The 15,148-nt window shown below is 45.7% G+C and overlaps 1 protein-coding gene across 2 annotated transcripts in view; it reads left to right on the top strand.

Moving 5' to 3' along the window:
- The window catches only part of MBD5 (methyl-CpG binding domain protein 5), an 88,213-nt gene that overhangs the window by 12,841 nt on the left and 60,224 nt on the right, over positions 1-15,148 (top strand). For both annotated transcript variants that reach the window (XM_075317180.1, XM_075317181.1), the window contains exon 2: positions 8,371-8,439. The gene's annotated coding sequence lies outside the window, so the exon portion shown is untranslated. The remainder of the gene's footprint in view (positions 1-8,370; positions 8,440-15,148) is intronic.

Consider the following 15,148-nt stretch of genomic DNA (forward strand, 5'->3'; position numbering starts at 1 on the left):
TTATCCTTTAGCCACTTTGTAACCAGTTTGGCAGTAGCTTCACGTTATTGTCCATTGGGAAGACCCATTTCTGCCCAAGCTGTAAGTTCCTGGCTGATGTCTTGAGATGTTCTTCAGTGTTGCCACATAATCTTCTTTCCTCATGATGCCATTTATTTTGTGACGTGCACCAGTCCCTCCTGCCGCAAAACAAACACACATCATGATACTTCCAACCCTGTGTTTCACAGTTGGGATGGTGTTCTCAGGCTTCAAAGCTTCTCCCTTTTTCCTCCAAATGTAACGATGGTCATTATTTTAGTTTCGTCAGACCACAGGACGTCTCCAAAAATTAAGGTCTTTGTTCCTGTGTGGATTTGCAAACTTTAATCTGGCTTTTGTTTCTTTTGGAGTAATGGCTTCTTCCTGGCAGAGTGGCCTTTCAGCCCATGTTGATACAGTAGTCGTTTCTCTGTGGATAATGATACAATCTTACCAGCTTCCGCCAGCATCTTCATAAGGTCTTTTGCTTTTGTTCTTGGGTTGATATGCACATGTCTGACCAAAGCACGGTCATCTCTGGTACACAGAACCCGTCTCCTTCCTGAGTGGTGTGATGGCTGGACATTCCCATCTTGTTTGTACTTGTGTATAATTGTACAGATGAATGAGGCACCTTCAGGTATCTGGAAATTGCGCCCAAGTATGAGCCAGAATGAATCAAAAGCTTGCAAAGACATGACATCATCATATGGGCTGTCCCATATTGTTTAAAGGCATATTATACGCTTAGTGTATGTAAACTTTTGACTTCGCAAAAAGTAATAAAAATGCCTTAAAAAATTCTCGCATTATTCTGGCATTTGGCAATTATAAATATTTTTGGTTCCTAATTAACCTAAAACGGGAAATGTTTGTTCTGATTTCATGTCAGATAGTGAGAAAAACCTGCAGATGTGTCTATATAGAGAGCGGAGGGAAATGCCTGCAGATGTGTCTGTATAGAGAGCGGAGGGAAATGCCTGCAGATGTGTCTATATAGAGAGCGGAGGGAAAAAAATCTGCAGATGTGTGTGTATATAGAGAGCGGAGGGAAAAACCTGCAGATGTCTGTATAGAGGCCGGAGGGAAAAAGCTGCAGATGTCTGTATAGAGAGCGGAGGGAAATACCTGCAGATGTGTCTTTATAGAGAACGGAGGGATACTTCTGCTTTCAACTGTAGATACGGGCCTTGACATGTAAATTGCACTGAAAATCCACAGCAATTTCAGAATGTGTGAATTCACACGAAGGGTAGGTTAAGGGTATCCTGCCATGTTGCAGATTTGGGTGAAGATTTTCTGCACCAAAACCTGCATCTCTTGGCAGGAAAAACGCTGCAGAAAAAAATGTGTTTTTTTGGGGGTTTTTTTTATGCACTCTAATAGGAAAAACGCTGGGGAAAAATTGCAGAAACAATTGACAAGACAATGTGTGCACATCACTTTAGGATTCTCATAGACTTTGCCGGGATGCGGTTTCCCTTGCAGATTGATTAAAATATGCATGAAAAAAACGCAGCATGTGCACACAGCCTTATGTGATTTTTTTTTTTTTTTTGGTAAAAATTTTACTATGACAAATATACCTCTAAAATCTCTGCAAATTTGAATGCTGATTTTACGTCTCCTGCCATGTCCGTTCTTCCTGCAGATTATCATCTTTTTATTTATTACAAATATCATCACTTACTAAGATTGAACTAGAGCTTTTAAGTCAATATATAAAAATATAAAAATTATGTTAAACTGTATATAGATACTTTTTTGTTTTTGTTATTTATAAATATGTGACAGCTCCAGTAGACAGACCCCAAATGATCAGTACGTTATCACCTACCTTATGGATCGTAGATAACTTTCATTTTGCAGAATTACCCTTTAAGGAGCTGGAATGCATTCTGGAAAAATGCACGAGTACCCCATTAAGGCTGGTTTCACACTACGTTTATTTAAACTAGACTGGGAGCCAGCTTCTGACAGCTGCAGACGCTGGTAACCAAGGTAAACATCGGGCTTGGATACCCGATATTTATCTTGGTTACGAGTGTCTGCAGCTGCTAGGAGCAGGGCTGCCTGCACGCGTAACCAACGTAAACATCGGGTAACTAAGAGAAGTGGTTACCCGATATTTACCTTGGTTACGAGTGTCCGCAGCTCTCAGGTGGGAGAGAGAGGGAGGGGAGGAAGGGGGAAAGACAGAGATAGAGAGAGGGTGAGGGAGGAGGAGAGAGAGACAGATCACGCGAGACTGGTTCTGTGCATGCTCAGTAGAGCAAGCAGGATCCTGCCTATCAGCACGCCAGCGTTCACCTGCGTTTGCGTGCTGTTTAGTCAGGATCCGGTGACATGCAGTATTTGGACGCAGGTCAAAAACGCTACAAGTAGCGTTTTTGAAAGATGTTAAAAAACTGCAAGTCGCTGGATCCTCACTATAACGCACGCAAACGCAGGTGAGCGCATGTTAACGCGAGTCCATTGCAAATGCATTGAAGTGAAAACGCATTTGCACTGGATCCGTTTTTCCGCTAAAAAAACGTTATGGACGGATGTTAAGTAAACGTAGTGTGAAACCAGCCTAACTTCTATTACATTAAGGTGCTCTAATCGAGCCCTTCCTTGTGTCCAACCTGCTAGTTATGAGTACAGAGCATGGTAGTGCCCGCTCATCACTAGTTACGAGTACCGAGCACCCGAGCATGGTAGTGCTCACTCATCACTAGTTACCAGTACTGAGCTCTCCTGAGCATGGTAGTGCCCACTCATCACTAGTTACGAGTACTGAGCACCCGAGCATGGTAGTGCCCGCTCATCACTAGTTACGAGTACAGAGCACCGAGCATGGTAGTGCCTGCTCATCACTAGTTACGAGTACTGAGCACCTGAGCATGGTAGTGCTCGCTCATCACTAGTTACGAGTACTGGGCACCCGAGCATGGTAGTGCCCGCTCATCACTAGTTACCAGTACGGAGCTCTCCTGAGCATGGTAGTGCCTGCTCATCACTAGTTACCAGTACTGAGCTCTCCTGAGCATGGTAGTGCCCACTCATCACTAGTTACGAGTACAGAGCACCTGAGCATGTTAGTGCTCGCTCATCACTAGTTACGAGTACTGAGCACCTGAGCATGGTAGTGCTCGCTCATCACTAGTTACGAGTACTGAGCACCTGAGCATGGTAGTGCCCACTCATCACTAGTTACGAGTACAGAGCACCTGAGCATGGTAGTGCTCGCTCATCACTAGTTACGAGTACTGAGCACCTGAGCATGGTAGTGCCCGCTCATCACTAGTTGTGACTACTTCTGATTTGTCCTAATAAATATTTGAACTTACAATTTTTGCTCCCGTTTACTCCCCATCACTCAGCTTTCAGTTTTGCATTCCCAGTAGGATTAACAGAGGAATTGCACAACGTAAAGTTCTAAAAAATGTTTTTCAAGAATTTTTATCTAAATAACTACAGAAACTGAACGATCCGACGAGATGACAGACCCTGTATAGACCGATCTTGTCCCTTTAATATTTGTTTTTCTTTTATTGTCTCGTTTATGATGAACCTTACTTTCCAGCAAAACATGTGGGTCGTAGATGGCACACTTCTGCGTTTTGCCTCGGGACTCTTTAATTTTTGATTTGTGCTTTCTAGGATTCTGCTTTTCGGTTTTCCTTATCTGACTGCCGGTTCTGCCGTCGCCTCGTAACGAAACTTACTGGCAATAATGCCCTATGGCTTCAGTATCCGCACATCCATCAATCAAGAGCAGAGGATGCCGGCGAGGGTCGGTGTTGCTTGTGGTTCCCTTCATTATTTGTAGCCTAGTTTTGATATGCGCTCATTATTGTGCCGTGTTTTCTCATTTCATCCTTTAGGAAACCAATTTTAAAAATATATATATTTAGCAAATAAAAAGAGGAAAGGATTCCGACGGTGCGTTACACAGCATGTGTGCGCCGGTTGGCGGTCGTTTAATATTCTGTTTTTACGGTCAGACCTGGCTTCAGATGCAAACCCCGCAATCTGTGAGTGATCCTCCGCCGCACATGGGCAATCATTGTCCTCGGCAGCACTACTCATGTTTACAAAGGACCATGTGCTGCCGAGAATAATATTTTGAGAAAACTAAAACCCAATAAATTGTGGGAAAAAGCTTTGAAAAGTCGTAAAAGGGCTGTGTAAAAAAAAATGGTAACTTTTTTGGCGCTTTTATGGCATTTTCACCCAGCTTGGGGTTTATACGCTAGCCACTGGATTTATTTTAGAGTCATGCTTCCTGTTCGTTACATGAGACTTTTCAGTAGTCTCATTATCGTGCACTGTCCTCGGGTTGGATATTTGTTACGACTAGGGATGATCGAATACCCTAATATTCGCTTCGCCGAATATCCGGCGAATACGTCACCTCTATTTGACTATTCGCTAATATTCGACGCCCAATGTAAGTCTATGGGAAACCAGAATAATTTCACGTTGGACCCAACAGTGACCTGTGGTGACTGAGGAAAAGGCTGAAATGGATGGGAAAAGGCAGAAACCGTACGGGCACAGGCTCTGGCCCGCTCCCTCTGGCCCGCTCCCTCTGGCCCGCTCCCTCTGGCCCGCTCCCTCTGGCCCGCTCCCTCTGGCCCGCTCCCTCTGGCCCGCTCCCTCTGGCCCCCTCCCTCTGGCCCCCTCCCTCTGGCCCCCTCCCTCTGGCCCGCTCCCTCTGGCCCGCTCCCTCTGGCCCGCTCCCTCTGGCCCGCTCCCGCCGGACCTGGAGGCTGGAAAACAAGCACCAGGAAGTCAGACATGAAACTGAAAGTATCGGAGCGGTAGTTTTATTCGTCAGATACCGAGTGGTGCAAATAGCCTGTAATCTGTCGGATACCGAATAATGGCGAATACATTCGCTCATCCCTAGTCATGACTTTAAAGAAGTTGCACGGTAAAACCTAATTCTCTTATATCTATAAAGTAGGTGATACTTTTATTGAATGGAGGAGTTCCCGAACGCCAGGACTAGTACCGACGACAGAATGTGCCATTTCTATCCCTGTTCAAATGGCGCGGCCATGCACGTACCTAACCACTGCTCCATTCATGCTCTATGCAACTGCCGATTATTACTTGTTTTTTTCCAGAAATTAATGCCGCTCCATTCTATAACTGGGATTTTAGTTTTGTTTATCGATGGGGGTCCCAGCAGTCGGACCCCACCCATCAGTAAGTTATCACTTGTACTGCGAATAGATATCCTCTTGTTTTGCCTGGACACAGGCTTTGTGCACACGCTGCGGATTTTTACGCAATTTTAATGCGTTTTTTTCCAAAATCTGCCCGCCTCTCCTAAAGCCAGTAAAGTCTAGGATTTCTTAAGTGATGTGCCAACGTTGCTTTTTTTTTTCCTTGAAGATTTGGTGCAGCATGTCAATTGTTGGGGTGTTTTTTTCAGCCATTAACTTCACTAAAAAAAAAACAAAAACGCACCAGAACCGTATGTTTGTTTGTTTTTTTTTTTTTTTTTTTGTGTGTATTTTTCTACCAGAAGGTGCAGTCATACAGTTTAATATTGTATTTGTTCAGCCCGATCTCTGTTCCATCTGGGTTTTCTTTTCTGCCGACTTTTTCTCTCTTTTCAGTTGACTCTGAGCTAGTGGGTGGACACTGGCTGCTATTGTGTATTTTGATTCACAGCATGCACAGAGAGGGATTCCTTAGTTAGCAAACGGAGAGGTAACAGCAGCTGCATGGCAGAAATGATACAGCAATACTGAGCAGTGCAAATGTGAATCCAGCTCTAGTATTGCTCTCTTCCCCTCTCCATAGAGTTTAAGGTGATATAACCTTACCTGTTGTGAACATTTGAATTATATTCCACTTTAGGGCTCCCTCTTGTGGTCAGTGCAGGTAGTGCAGTTGACTTGCTGAATGGGAAACAGACAGCTTAGGAGGATTGGCAATCAGGCCATTGGATTGGGCTTATATAACTGAGTAGTTTCCTCGTGTTCCTTGCCATTGCTCAATGTATCTCCTGTGTGCTAAGGACATTCTGAAACCAGCCTTTTTCTCTTTCTACCAGAACTCCTCTCAGATAAGTTGGTCTTTCTACCTCTGCTTATGGTTTTTACTTTCTTGTTATTTTGCCTGTGTGTAGTTCTTGGAGGAGTTGGATCATTCCCTGCTGGGAGTGTCTGTGTACCTTGCTCCATGTTCTGCTATGTATTGTGTTTTGTCATGCTTGGTACTAAATTCAGTCTCTCCTCTATATCAGTGTTATTCTTGGATCCCAGTAACACCAGAGTACTGATATAGTGGGGGGAGAGCCTGTGTAGGCTCAGTATTTTTCCATATCAGGCGTGCTGGTATTTACTAGGGTTTGTATGTGCTCTTTCCTATCCTTTCCTATGCAGCTAGTTTGGGCCTCATCTTTGCTGAATCTATTCCCTTGCTACGTATTGTTTTCCTATATCACCGTAGTCTTTACATGTGGGGGGCAATCTACATCTCTGGGGACTGCTCCGAGGCAGATTAGCTTTTCTAATATTTCACTCTGTAAGAATATTTAGTTCTCCGGCTGTGTCGAGACGACTAGGTCATCGTAGCCACGTCTACTTCTAGTTGTGTGTCAGTATTAGGTCTGCAGTCTGTTAAGGTTACAGCCACTCTGGTTATTTTTTGGGTTTCCAAGTTTGTCTTTTTTTCTGATCCTCTTCGGTCACTGAATCATAACACTTACCCCTCACAGTGCTGGCAGTTGGATTTGAGCGTTGGGGTTTTTTTTGTTTTGTTTTGGGGTTTTTGTTTTTTTTTTTGTTTGTTTTTTTTTAAATAAAGTGGATGACCAGTTCAGGAGACGGGGAGAAGTGGCTCATAAGTGGAGAAAATAAATAAATACATTTCTGCTAAGATTTATTGCTGAGATATTCATGAATATTTATATAGTGAAAAAGTAAAAATGGCAGCAAATATAAAAGGAAGAAGAAAAAAAAAATGCAGCTCCCCCATGCTGCCAATCGGTATTCTCAGCGGTCACATGCCGTACTTTAGTTGCACCCACTGATTGGCTGTATGTGGGGGGGTTTTTTCGGGGGAGCTGGTAATTCCTTAAATACAGTTTTGATTTATTTTCATCCAAGCATGAGATTCGCATACATGTACGCAGCAAAGGTTTGGAGGGGTTCCCTTTTTGTTTTTTTTGGGTTTTTTTTTTTTTCCTCGATAACCTCCCTGGTTGTGTGCAATCTTGAATTTACAAGATGTTGCCAGAAATAAGGCCTGATCTATAACCTGGTGCACTCGGCAGACAATGAAATCTGCATCTGAGCGGAGCGGCAGCCGGCACATTGTCCTCTGTATTTTAGAGGTGGCGGAGCTGATATTGTAGTTCGGGGTTGCCATGGTAAGATTACGGCTTTCTTATTACTATTGCCGTGCACATTATGGAGCAGAGGAAAATGCGATGTTTATTGATGCACAAAATATGACTGGCCCAGATCCTTCCATCTCCGGCTACAAATCCTAAAATTTGAATATTTCCCCCATCCCCCATGTAACGTAGAAATGCACACCATTCACCTTGCCATAATACTGCCTGAGAGCAGACTAAACCACTGCTATCCTCTCAGTGGCCGGGCGGCATGGTGGCTCAGCGGTTAGCACTGCAGTCTTGTGGTGGCTCAGTGGTTAGCACTGCAGTCTTGCAGCGCTGGGGTCCTGGGTTCGAATCCCACCAAGGACACCATCTGCAAGGAGTTTGTATGTTCTCCTCGTGTTTGCGTGGGTTTCCTCCGGGTTCTCCGGTTTCCTCCCACACTCCAAAGACATACAAATAGGGAATTTTAGATTGTGAGCCCCAATGGGGACAGTGTTCCTGATGTATGTAAAGCGCTGTGGAATATGTTAGCGCTATATAAAAATAAAGATTTATTTTTTTTGTGGCCCTTATTGTTATCTTTTATGCATTTTGCTGTCTGAGAATATATGTAGAATATGAAATAGTGGCCAATTTTTACTCCACTTGTTGTGTTTTTGTTGTTTTGTTTTGGGTTTTTTTTGTTTTTCTTTTTACATTTTTAGGTGTATTGTATGATAAAATGATTAATGTAATTCACTACTACAACTAGTCCCCCAAAAATAAGAACAAACCCCCACTCTGTGATCGGAAACAAAACAATATATATTTTCTGATCCGCAGTGAATGTAACTCTCTGAGCCCGAAATAACGGTCTTGAAGGGTTAATGCTCAGCGCTGCGCCCCATTTCTGCCGTTTGTGGGTGAACGGGGGCATTCATGTTGTTGGGGGAGGGGGGGGGGGGGTTATGTTAATCATCCGGTGGTCAGTAATGCATTATTGGAGCTGTTCTGTTTTTCAGACATTCTTGAAGACCTCGATTTCTTGGAGGCGAATGAAGGTTTTAAGGTTTCGGTTTTGAAGAATACAGGTGGGTTTTCAATAACGACCACGTCTTGCCGGATTTTAAGGCAACAAGGGGTTTTGGAGATTGTATACAGCTATTGTGCACACCTATGTGTCTCCATGGTTACAGACCGTAAACAAATCTTACCTACTAGACCCCGGGCGCTCCTTAATGACCCCCGTTTGCCACCAGTCAGCAGCTTATCGGTTACAGCAGTAATCGGAGGTCATGAGTCCGGTGGGGGGGAACTGACAGCAGCACAGAGGAGCTGCAGGGATTCCAAATCAGACTACACAGGGTTTGTTTGCATTCCGTCGTCATGGAAACATATTGGACTGCAGAGGAGCTGCAGACACAGATCGTCCTGCAGGGCTATCACACTTATATGACTGCCATTTCTTCAGTCCGATCATACGGACTGTCCCTCTGCCGTCCCCTTTGTATGAAATGCCCCCGCCGCTCCATAGACCTCACACAATGACCGCGCCGTGCTCCCGTCTTTACTCCCATCACCAGCTCTTATTTATGTGACCTATTTTTTTTTCCCCCAGCATAATTTCTATAGCAATAAGCAGGATATTTATAGCCGGCTGGTGAATGAGACGGACGGAGTTTTAACCATTTCCCGCTTTGCGTATAGCGGTATAATTTCACACAATGAAATGACGCGGACGTGCGCTTGTTGTCAGGGAGACGTCGCCTTATAGGCTCGCACCATCCTGTCACATTATTACATGTTTTACAGGTTGTTCCTTTCTACACACATTACAGGTTTTTCACCTCCGGGGAAATTGAGTCTTTTTTTTTTTTTTTTTTTTTTTTCTTTTTTTCTTAAATGGATATATTTTGACTTGAAATCGCTTTTGCAATTCAGTTCAGCTTTTACCTGGTCGTTGGTCTCCAAAACATTTAACTTGGATGTGGTCCCTGGTCATAAATCAGCTGAGGGCAACTCAAAGTCAGACCTGTCAGAATGAGCTCACTGATGAATTCTCAGTCAGCCCGTTCTGCAGCCAACTATACAGCACAGCACAGAGGCAAGAAGAGAAAAATCTTTAGTGAAGCCTGGTTACAAAAGTCATTTTTAACCACAAATTCAGTAGGAAAAAAGAAAGTTGTCACCGAATGATGTTGTGTCACCCACTGTGACCTGCTCCAAGGAAACCTCTTCCTCTACATCCTATCAGTGTGACTAGTATGGGAAATTGGGTATCGCCTCGTGTGTCTGAGTCTCAAAGTAACACATTGTATACACCAGAGTTCCCCAACTCCAGTCCTCAAGGCCTACCAACAGTGCATGTTTTTAGGATTTTCTTAGCATTGCATGGGTGTTGGAATGATCACCTGTGCAGGTGATTAACCCCTTCACGACCATGGACGGATCTTTCCGTCATGGATCGTGTCCCGGTAAGCCCCGCCCTCTGCCACGGGCAGGTGGCGTGGATCGGCACACATATCAGCTGTTTTCAACAGCTGACATGTGTGCCTACATGTTCCGAGTGGAATCTCATTCCACCCGGAACATTAACCCCTTAGATCTCGCTGCCAAAGTCTGGCAGCGAGATCTATATGCGCGCAGCCATGTTTTCTACTTACCGCCGCCCCCATCGGAAGTCACGTGAGTGATCACGTGACGTTCGGTGGTTGCCATCGTAGCACAAGGTCATGTGATGACCCTTCTGCTACGAAGTTTCACTTTCCTTTTTCCTCGGCACGAAGCAGAGGAAAAAAAAAAGTGACTATTTCTGCTGTTTACAGCGGTATAGCTGTGATCAGCAGATAGCGATCAGCGATCGGATTGCTGATCGCTATAGCCCCCTAGGGGGACTAGTAAAATAAAATAAAAAAAGTAAAAAAAAAGTTTTAAAAAATTTAAAAAAAAACAAAAACCCTAAAAGTTCATATCACCCCCCCTTTCCCCCCATTGAAAATTAAAGGGTTAAAAAAAAATATACACATATTTGGTATCGCCGCGTTCAGAAATGCCCGATCTATCAAAATATAAAATCAATTAATCTGATTGGTAAACGGCGTAGTGGCAAAAAAATTCCAAACGCCAAAATTACGTTTTTTGGTCGCCGCAAGTTTTACGCAAAATGCAATAACAGGCGATCAAAACGTAGCATCTGCGCAAAAATGCTACCATTAGAAACATCAGCTCGAGACGCAAAAAATAAGCCGTCACTGAGCCATAGATCCCAAAAAATGAGAACTCTACGGGTTTCAGAAAATGGCGCAAAACGTACGCCACTTTTATTGGACAAGCTTGTGAATTTTTTTTTACCCCTTAGATACAAGTAAACCTATACATGTTTGTAGTCTACAAACTCGCACCGACCTCAGGCATCATACCCACACATCAGTTTTACCATATAGTGAACACCGTGAATAAAAGATCCCAAAAACTATTGTGCCATCACACTTTTTTTTCAATTTTTCCACACTTGGAATTTTTTTGCTGCTTTCCAGTACACCATATGGTAAAACGTATGGTTTCATTTAAAAGTACAACTTGTCCCACAAAAAATAAGCCCTCATATGGCAAGATGACGGAAAAATAAAAAAGTTACGGCTCTCGGAAGAAGGGGAGCAAAAAACAAAAACTGAAAGTGCCCCGGGGCTGAAGGGGTTAAATTATCACCTGTGCAATACTAAGGAAACCCTGAAAACATGCACTGTTGGTGGGCCTTGAGGACTGGAGTTGGGGACCTCTGGTATACACAATGCACTCCATGCACTTTCTGCCTTTTGCCCTCCTCCTGCTTCTTGCCTGCCTCTTGGCGGCCCTCCTCCTCCTGCCTCTTGGCGGCCCTCCTCCTCCTGCCTCTTGGCGGCCCTCCTCCTCCTGCCTCTTGGCGGCCCTCCTCCTCCTGCCTCTTGGCGGCCCTCCTCCTCCTGCCTCTTGGCGGCCCTCCTCCTCCTGCCTCTTGGCGGCCCTCCTCCTCCTGCCTCTTGGCGGCCCTCCTCCTCCTGCCTCTTGGCGGCCCTCCTCCTCCTGCCTCTTGGCGGCCCTCCTCCTCCTGCCTCTTGGCCCTCGGCTCTTCTTTCTTTCTGCTTGGACCTGACAGATATGTGACTACAGCAACCAATTGCTGATCGCGATTCCATGCCCATCTTGCTGGAACAAGTAGTGTGGAGACCGGTGGAGTACCCATACAGCCAAGAATGTTTTTAATATTTGTTTTTCAATACTTTAAAGGTCTACTCCCACAATGAGTATTTGTTGATTTTTTATGTTGCAGATTTTCTGCACTAATTAAGTTACATGCGTTTTGTGTTTTTGTTTCAATTACACTTTTTTTTTTTTTTTTGTATGTAATGTTTTAAAATGCACCAACCATCAGGATTTTCCTATAGAGCCTAAAGCCAGTGCTATACTGGCACTATCAGGCTGATTCTATACATACAGTGCTATACTGGCACTATCAGGCTGATTCTTTACATACAGTGCTATACTGGCACTATCAGGCTGATTCTATACATACAGTGCTATACTGGCACTATCAGGCTGATTCTATACATACAGTGCTATACTGGCACTATCAGGCTGATTCTATACATACAGTGCTATACTGGCGCTATCAGGCTGATGCTATACATACCTTTAGTTGTCAGCTCTGATGTATAAGTTTTGAAACACAAGCAAGTAAAGTTTGTAAAATAAACAGCTTTTTGAATGACAGCAGCTGCCAATCAGCTGATAGCTGGGGTGGGTATTCATAGTGATTCCTGCCCCCCCCCACCTGTTGTTCCTCCCCCTATCTGTTATTTATGCTAAATCTACTATGGAATCATTTTACTAAGTGCGAGAAGGACCTGTGCTGATGTCATACCCATGTGACCAGAAGGGGCGGGGCCTCAACCAACATACCACTAAGCAACATTATTTTTCTGTTGGCTGAGGCCCCGCCCCTTCGGGTCACATGGGTATGACATCAGCACAGGTCCTTCTAGCACTTAGTAAAATGATTCCATAGTAGATTTAGCATAAATAACAGATAGGGGGAGGAACAACAGGTGGGGGGGGGGGGGGCAGGAATCACTATGAATACCCACCCCAGCTATTAGCTGATCGGCAGCTGCTGCCACTCAAAAGCTGCTCAATTTATAAACTTTGCTTGCTTGTGTTTCAAACCCTATACATCTGAACTGACCACTAAAGGTATGTATAGAATCAGCCTGATAGTGCCAGTATAGCACTGGCTTTAGGTTATATAGGAAAATTCTGGTGACTGGTGCGCTTTAAATAAAGCTGTTCTGGGTTTTTTTATACTTCCTGGTATTTGGCTGTAGCAAAACTTTACTATTAGTCGCAACATACTTTATTGATTCAAAACTAGATTTTAGTCTATATTTTTTTTAAAAAAAAATGTACTGTATTTTATTTTCACTGTAAAAAAAATTTAAATTTCTTTTTCGCTCCTAATTGGGAGACCCAGACAGTGGTGTATAGCTACTGCCTCTGGAGGCCGCACAAAGAACTACACTCAAAAGTGTAAGGCCCCTCCCCTTCTGGCTATACACCCTCCCGTAGGAGTACGGATTCCTCAGTTTTAGCTTTGTGCGAAGGAGGTCAGACACGCACGCATAGCTCCATTGTTTTTAGTCAGCAGCAGCTGCTGACTATGTCGGATGGAAGAAAAGAGGGCCCATACAGGGCTCCCAGCATGCTCCCTTCTCACCCCACTGTATGTCGGAGGTGTTTGTAAGGTTGAGGTACCCATTGCGGGTACGGCGGCAGGAGCCCACATGCTGATTCCTTCCCCATCCCTTTTTACAGGGCTCTGGGTGAAGTGGGATTTACTGGTCTCCAGGCACTGAGACCGTGCTCCATCTACAGCCCCTGGAGAAGATGCTGGATGGAGCGGAGTACATCAGGGACATGGCCCTGCTTCCTCAAGGTACTCTGTGTCCCCGTGCATTTGGCGCTCACACCGCAGCATGCTGGGTGTTGTAGTGCGCCGGGGGACATCAGCGCTGCGGCGCTTGTGCCATGGCCTCATTCAGCTTCGCTGAAGCAGGCACACTATTGGGACACGGTCGCGCCGGCCGCTGGGACTGCGGCGCGGCTGGCACTTGTGGTGCGCCGGGGACTTCAGCGCGGGCCGCGCTTTTACGGCGGCCGCGCTGATAACTCGAGTCCCCGGCTTTTGCGGCCTGCTTCCGTTCGTTCCCGCCCCCAGACCTGCCAGTCAGGAGAGGGGCGGGACGCTGGTCAGTGCATCAGCGCTGAGGGCTGGAGTCGTTTTTACATACTCCAGCCCTCACAGTAGGCACAGAGGGGACACTGTTTCCCGCACTTTTGTTTAGAAACTCCCACGGACCGCCCCTCTCCACAGACGCTGGCAGCCATTCCTGCTGACACGCTGAGCTGCAGAGGGGAGCCGGGGAGACCCAGACAAGGAATTCTGCGCCTCTTACCCGCTATTCAGCGGGCGGTAAGCAGCCCTCAGGGCTCACCCCCTCTTGTGCCAGTAGTAATCTTAGTATTTTGTTCCTGCAAATACTTTGTACTGCATAGCGCTGGTCGCCCTTTTGGCTATAGACTCTCTCACATTGCAGAGAGCCAACAGCATGTCGTCCATAAAACGCAAGGGTGCCAAGGCACAGACATTATATGCTTCCTGCACCGCATGTGGGACTTTTCTACCGGCAGGCTCCACTGACCCCCATTGTGTGCAGTGCTCGGCCCCTGCGGCGCTTGCACAGTCGGGACCTCTGCTGGACGTGACCCAGGGTGTACCACCTGTGAATGCTGTCCAGGTGACAGGAACTGAGTTTGCAGCTTTTGCTGACAGAATGTCTCTCACTATGTCACAAATTCTTGACACATTGCGAGCTAGGCCTGTACTTCAGGCCACGGACACTGTGCAATCATTGCCCCCTGGTCCCCCTCAGCTGAATTACCTCCAAGCTCCGGGACGGGCACATACACCTCAGGGTGAAGACTCTGACTCGGACGATGGCCCCGGGCAGCCTAAGCGGGCTCGCTATGAGGGACCTTCACATTCATCTCAATGGTCAGGATCCCAGCGAGATGAATCTATGGGTGATGAGGCGGACGTAACTGATCAAGATTCTGATCCTGGGACCGCTCTCAATCTAGATACACTAGATGGTGACGCCATAGTTAATGATCTTGTAGCGTCCATCAATAAGATGTTAAATATTTCCCCACCAGCTACTCTTGTAGAGGAGTCAGCTTCGCAGCACGAGAGAATCCATTTCAGATATCCTAAGCGTACATTAAGCACTTTTCTGGACCACGCTGACTTTAGGGACGCAATCCAGAAACCCCACGCTTATCCGGAAAGGCGTTTTTCTAAACGGCTTAAAGATACACGCTATCCTTTTCCCCCTGAGGTGGTCAAGGGTTGGACCCAGTGTCCAAAAGTGGATCCTCCAATTTCCAGGCTTGCAGCTAGATCTTTGGTTGCAGTTGAAGATGGAGCGGCACTTAAAGATGCCACTGACAGGCAGATGGAGCTCTGGCTGAAATCCATCTATGAAGCGATTGGAGCGTCGTTAGCGCCATCTTTTGCTGCCGTATGGGCACTCCAAGCTATCTCAGCCGGGCTTGTGCAAGTCGACTCAGTCACACGTGCATTTGCCCCGCAGGTAGCACCATTGACCTCGCAAATGGCGGCATTCGCGTCGTACGCAATTAATGCTGTTCTTGACGCTACAAGCCGCACGGCAGTGGCGTCAGCCAACTCCGTTGTTTTGCGTAGGG

This window comes from Anomaloglossus baeobatrachus, chromosome 7 (assembly GCF_048569485.1).
Source record: "Anomaloglossus baeobatrachus isolate aAnoBae1 chromosome 7, aAnoBae1.hap1, whole genome shotgun sequence".
Classification (NCBI taxonomy): domain Eukaryota; kingdom Metazoa; phylum Chordata; class Amphibia; order Anura; family Aromobatidae; genus Anomaloglossus; species Anomaloglossus baeobatrachus.